This window comes from Bos grunniens, chromosome 3 (assembly GCF_055505025.1).
Source record: "Bos grunniens cultivar Pamir isolate PY7600 chromosome 3, Bosgru_T2T1.0, whole genome shotgun sequence".
NCBI lineage: Eukaryota > Metazoa > Chordata > Mammalia > Artiodactyla > Bovidae > Bos > Bos grunniens.
Window position 1 is genome coordinate 88,698,551 of NC_141167.1, and position 5,937 is coordinate 88,704,487.

At 41.1% G+C, this 5,937-nt stretch overlaps 1 non-coding gene across 1 annotated transcript; it reads right to left on the reverse strand.

Annotated features, from left to right (window-relative positions):
• Positions 1-4,718: 4,718 nt before the first annotated feature.
• TRNAK-UUU (transfer RNA lysine (anticodon UUU)) lies at positions 4,719-4,791 on the reverse strand. Its single transcript has one exon. It is a non-coding gene; the product is annotated as a tRNA-Lys (tRNA).
• Positions 4,792-5,937: the final 1,146 nt, after the last annotated feature.

A 5,937-nucleotide genomic window follows, 5' to 3' on the forward strand; every position in this document is an offset into this window, starting at 1 on the left:
CAATATAAAGTTCCTGTTTTTGATGATGAAGTGAGTTAATACATGTATAAAATCCACCTCTGGCCTATGGCAACCATTTGATTAGTGCTAGTTATTGCTTTGGAGAAGGCAATGGCACCCCACTCCAGTACTCTTGCCTGGAAAATCCTATGGACGGAGGAGCCTGGTAGGCTGCAGTCCATGGGGTCTCGAAGAGTCGGACACAACTGAGCGATTTAGCAGCAGCAGTAGCAGCAGCAGTTATTGCTTATTTTCTAAATTTTCTACCATAGCTATTTCTAAAAGGGATTTGATATAGCTAACAACCAACACTGTATCCATAACATAATTGGTTAAAATGAAAATAAAGTTCAGAAAATCATGTATAGGAGGAAAGGATTGTAATTGGACCAGAAATTAGATTATTACTGTAATTAAGCACTAATTCAATTTTTGTGTTTCCTGAGAGTCAAGACAAGAAATGAAATCCGATAATTTACAAGATTCTGTCTGACAGAGGAAACAGCAGTTTTTAGGAGACCCAGAATTGTTCTTGGCACTAAAATCCCATGGATTCTTAACATAAAGTCTCTGATTATTAGCAGTATATAATGTCCTCAACAGTAATTCAGCAGGTAATACAGAGACACTCTTTGTTTGGGTGTTTCTTTTATTGATTCACAATAGAATTGTTACATAATAACTCGGTGGAAACATTAGGGAGACAGCAGAGAAGGCAATGGCACCCCACTCCAGTACTCTTGCCTGGAAAATCCCATGGATGGAGGAGCCTGGTAGGCTGCAGTCCATGGGGTTGCTAGAGTCGGACACGACTGAGTGACTTCACTTTCACTTTTCACTTTCATGCATTGGAGAAGGAAATGGCAACCCACTCCAGTGTTCTTGCCTGGAGAATCCCAGGTACCGGAAGCCTGGTGGGCTGCCGTCTATGGGGTTGCACAGAGTTGGACACGACTGAAGCGACGCAGCAGCATGGTGTACTGAAAGACACTAGATGAGTTCTCAGAACTAAGCTTCCGTTCCTCAGTACCTGTGTCAGCTTTAGCACACTTAGCCTTTTTGATTTTAGTGTCAGCATCCATAAAATGGGCCCTCTACTAACTCCTTCTCTGTCTACTTGGCAAAATTCTGAGGCATGAATGAGATGATTCATTTGAATGATACCTTCATCATTCAATCAACAAATATTTACTGAGGGTCCTCTATGTGGTAGTCACTGTTAAGAAGTGTTGAGTGAATAAAAACGTCCAGACCCACTCTTCTGAAACTTTTGTTCCAGTAGGGAAGACAAGCACATAAAACACACATTTACTTTCTGTCTGGCTTACTTTATTTAGAATGATAATCTCTAGGTCCATCCACGAGAGAGGGAGAAACGGAAGGAGAGAAACAGGGGAGTATGATATTGCTTATATGTAGAATCTTAAAAAAAAGATACAAATGAACTCATTTACAAAACAGAAACAGACCAACAGACATAGAAAACATATTTATGGTTACCAAAGAATAAAGGGGGAGGAGAGGGGTAAATGAAGAGGATGGGATTAACAGATACACACTATTATATAAAAACATAGATAAACAACAAGGACGTACCCTATAGAACAGGGAACTGTACTCAATGTTTTGTAATAGATTATAAGGGAAAAGAATCTAAAAAAGTTTTTTATATAATAAAATATATATATTGACTCAAATATGTAATTGAGTCAGTTTGCTGTGTACCTGAAACTAACAACATTGTAAATCAACTATAATTCAATTAAACAACAGCAACGACATGTTTACTAAAGTTAAGTGATAACACAGGGCATACATAAAATTAAAGGAGGGCAAGGGGACAAGAGAATGAATCTAGAGAAATGTGGTTAATGTGGGCTCTGGCTGCCATGCCAAAAAGCACCCGCCATCTGCACTTTTGACTGGGGTCTACTTCATGCATTTACTCATTTTTTTCAATAAAAATTTACAAAGCTATTCCCATGGCCTAGAGTTTGGGCAGTCAGTTGAATAATTGCCAGTGTATTGTCGAACTGATCTCCCCATATCTCCTGACTTGCCACCTTGAGACTCTCCATCCAAGTTGCCTAGGCCTGGTCAGTTCAGTTCAGTTCAGTCACTCAGTCGTGTCTGACTCTTTGCGAACCCATAGACTGCAGCATGCCAGGCTTCCCTGTCTATCAACTTGTTCAAACTCATGTCCATAGAGTCGGTGATGTAATCCAACCATCTCATCCTCTGTTGTCCCCTTCTCCTCCTGCCTTCAATCTTTCCTAGCATCAGGGTCTTTTCCAAAGAGTCAGTTCTTCGCATCGGGTGGCCCAGGTATTGCAGTTCCAGCTTCAGCATCAGTCCTTCCAAAGAATATTCAGGACTGATTTTCTTTAGGATGGACTGGTTGGATCTCCTTGCAGTCCAAGGGACTCTCAGGAGTTTTCTCCAACACCATGGTTCAAAAGTATCAATTCTTCGGTGCTCAGCTTTCTCTATAGTCCAACTCTCACATCCATACATGATCACTGGAAAAACCATAGCCTTGCCTAGATCAACCTTTGTCAGCAAAGTAATGTCTCTGCTTTTTAATATGCTGTCCAAGTTGGTCATAACTTTCCTTCCAAGGAGCAAGTGTCTTTTAATTTCATGGCTGCAGTCACCATCTGCAGTGATTTTCGAGCCCCCCAAAATAAAGTCTGTCATTGTTTCCATTGTTTCCCCATCTATTTGCCATGAGGTGATAGGACTGGATGCCAAGATCTTAGTTTTCTGAATGTTGAGTTTTAAGCCAACTTTTTCACTCTCCTCTTTCACTTTCATCAAGAAGCTCTTTAGTTCTTTTTCTCTTTCTGCTGTAAGGGTGGGGTAATCTGCATATCTGAGGTTATTGATATTTTTCCTGGCAATCTTGATTTCAGCTTGTGCTTCATCCAGCCAGGCAATTCACATGATGTACTCTGAGTGTAAGTTAAATAAGCAGAGTGACAATATACAGCCTTGAAGTATTCCTTTCCCAAATTGGAACCAGGCCTGGTACCCAGCTTTAAAGCCTTGATATGCAGTTGGCCTCAGATGTTGCTCCTTCTCCTTCCTGGATGAGGAGAGCTCCCTCTCCTTCCTGGTGGCCTGGACTGTGGTCGCATGAATGGGGTTTATGTGAAATCCAGCATGGAAAGAAGGACCGTCTGTACCTTTTCTTTTCTTAACGCCCAAACCATTCTTAGAAAATAATGGAAGGCCCTTGCTGCTGTTGCTGTGTGCACGCCCATCTGCCATCTGGTAGCTCCCTAGGCCTGTGGGCTGGATTAGTGGATATCTCTCAAAAGCAGGTCAGTGTCATGGCTAACAGCCATGGTCTCTAATTCAACCTGCCTGGGTTGAAAACTCAGCTCTGCCATTTACCAGCTTTGTGGCCTTGAGTAGGTTTGACTTAGCCTGTCTGTAAAGTGGGATGAATGACAACACCTTTCTCATAGAATTATTATAAGGAGTTGATAAGTTAGTATATGGAAAAAACTTGGAATGGCACCTGGAACACATTAGCTATTCACTTGGTGTTAGGTATTATTTCCTGTACCTTTATGACAAACTCTTGAATTGATTCCAGCTCATGATTTATAAAGGACCAGCCCCTATCATTTTTATGCCTCTAAAGTAACCCCACAAGGTGGCCTTCCTTGGCTTAGCAAGAAACTTTTTCTACAATGCTTTTCTCTAAGGCAGTGAGTGAGATTTAAAGAGGGAAAGTATAACTTTAAATTGGCCAAATTTTTCTATTTCTCCCCATTTCTTGGGCTATTATCTTTGTGCAAGCTACTTTGACCTTTAGTTTGAACCCTTTCCAGGTCCATGCATCCATTCTGATTTGCAACCCCTAAATTCTGTTCTCTGTTCAACAGGCAAAGGAATCTCTTTAAAATGTAAACGTGATCAAGTTACTTCTCTGATGAAAATATCCAATTTCTTCCTATTACTCTTGAGATAAAACCCAAAGGGTTTCCTCTGGGCTACAAGGCCCTGCATAATCTAGCTTGATTATTCTCTCTGGTAGTCAGTCATACCAAGCACAATTTCTACTTCCTTGTTTTTTTTTACCTGCTGTCCCTTCTGTTTGAGTACTCCCTCCAGATCTTTGCATGGATGAAGCCTTATTATTCGGATCTCAGTTCAAACAGAGGCAGTGAAGGGGAATGGTCACAAGTATGACTTTAGAGCCAACCTGCCTGGATCAATAGATCTTGGGCTTCACCACTTTCTAGCTGTGTGACCTTGGAAAAGGTACTCAGCCTCTCTGTGCCCCAGTTTCCGCATCTGTGATAGGTGTGATAATAACACCTACATCATAGGATTTTTGGAGGTCTAAGTGTATTAGCATTTGCTTAAAAAAAAGTACAATTTGAATGTTTCTTTAAACAATTGAAATGTTGTTTCTGCAAAAAGTCATTCTTTGGCCTATTCCAAGTTATTACCTTCCCTATTTGGAAGGTGCTCAGTTGTGCCTGACCTTCTGTAACCCTTTGGACTGTAGCCCACCAGGCTCTGCTGTCCATGGGATTTTTCAGGCAAGAATATAGAAGTGGGTTGTCATTTCCTCCTCCAGAGGATCTTCCTGGCCCAGGGATCGCACCTGTGTCTCCCTCGTTGCAGGCAGATTCTTTACCCTCTGAGCCATGAGGGAAGCCCAAGGTTAGTATTCTCTGGCCCAAGAAAACATAGGAACTTAGTGCCTGGACAGGGACTTGAACCCTGGGCCCTCAGATTAAAAGTCTGATGCTCTACCAACTGAGCTACCCAGGCTCTAACAATGTGAAGGTGTCTCATTTTTCTTTTCTTTGTGGCACTTGCCATTTTCAGTGATCATTTGTTTGTGAATTGATTAGTTCCCCCACTAGATTTTTCATGGCGACAAAAATATTGTCTGCCTTATTCCTTAAGGATCTGTAATCCTGATTCTCAGAACAGAGTTTATGTTCTCAACAAACATTCATCAAATGAAAGAACTGGAGTTCAGATTGCTACCACTGTAGTGGCTTTTTATCTAGATATTTGACCTCATGCATAATATCTATACCTCCTTGCTGTTTGATATACACGCCAAACATTAATGCTGATTATCTTTGGGAGATGGGATTACAAGGGATTTATTTTTTCATTTTGTTCATCTATATTACTTTAAAAATAATGAGCATGAATATTTTATAATTAATATAACTTTAAAATTAAATAATAAATTTAATTAATTTATTTAAATTATTAAAATAAATTATTAAATTTATTTATTTAAATTAAATTTAAATAAATATTTGTGAATGATTTAACACAGATTCATAGTGAGTATTTAATAAATAGCCAGTCTTATTACTACTAAGCTTTTCAATAAGCCTGAAAGGGCCTCCTTCCTCTATGGCACTGAGCTGCTGACTCCTACCCCAATCTGAGGCTTGGGACTCAGTTACTACCAGACCCCAGCTGGAATGACCAGCCCACCTCTCCAGCCAGTTTCAGAAATTAGAATAAAAGTGAGCTGAGGGGCTTTCTCTTTTAGACCAGCTCCTTCTCACCCTTTGGAGCCCACGTTCGCCTCCGGATCCTGGTGGATGAGCTTTCAACATTGCTTAGTATGCACCTCACATCCTGCAGGGTGCAGAGAATATTAATATGGCAAATTCCATTGTTTATTTCCCTCCCAAATCATTTTCAGTGGTGAGGAAAGAGATCGTGCCCAGCTGCTGGAATGTAATCAGGAGCAGATCTGCACAGCCCTGGGAGATGGAGCTGATACAAAGCTGTGATTCTTCAGCTAGTGAATTTCCAGCACGAGGGCTTGCCCACCCCTCCCCAACATGGTGGATGGACCAAATGCTTATTATTTGTAGGCTGGGGGAGGGAAGTGGGACACCCCTGGCACAGAGCCATGCACAGCTTGGTGGCTGATGATGCAGG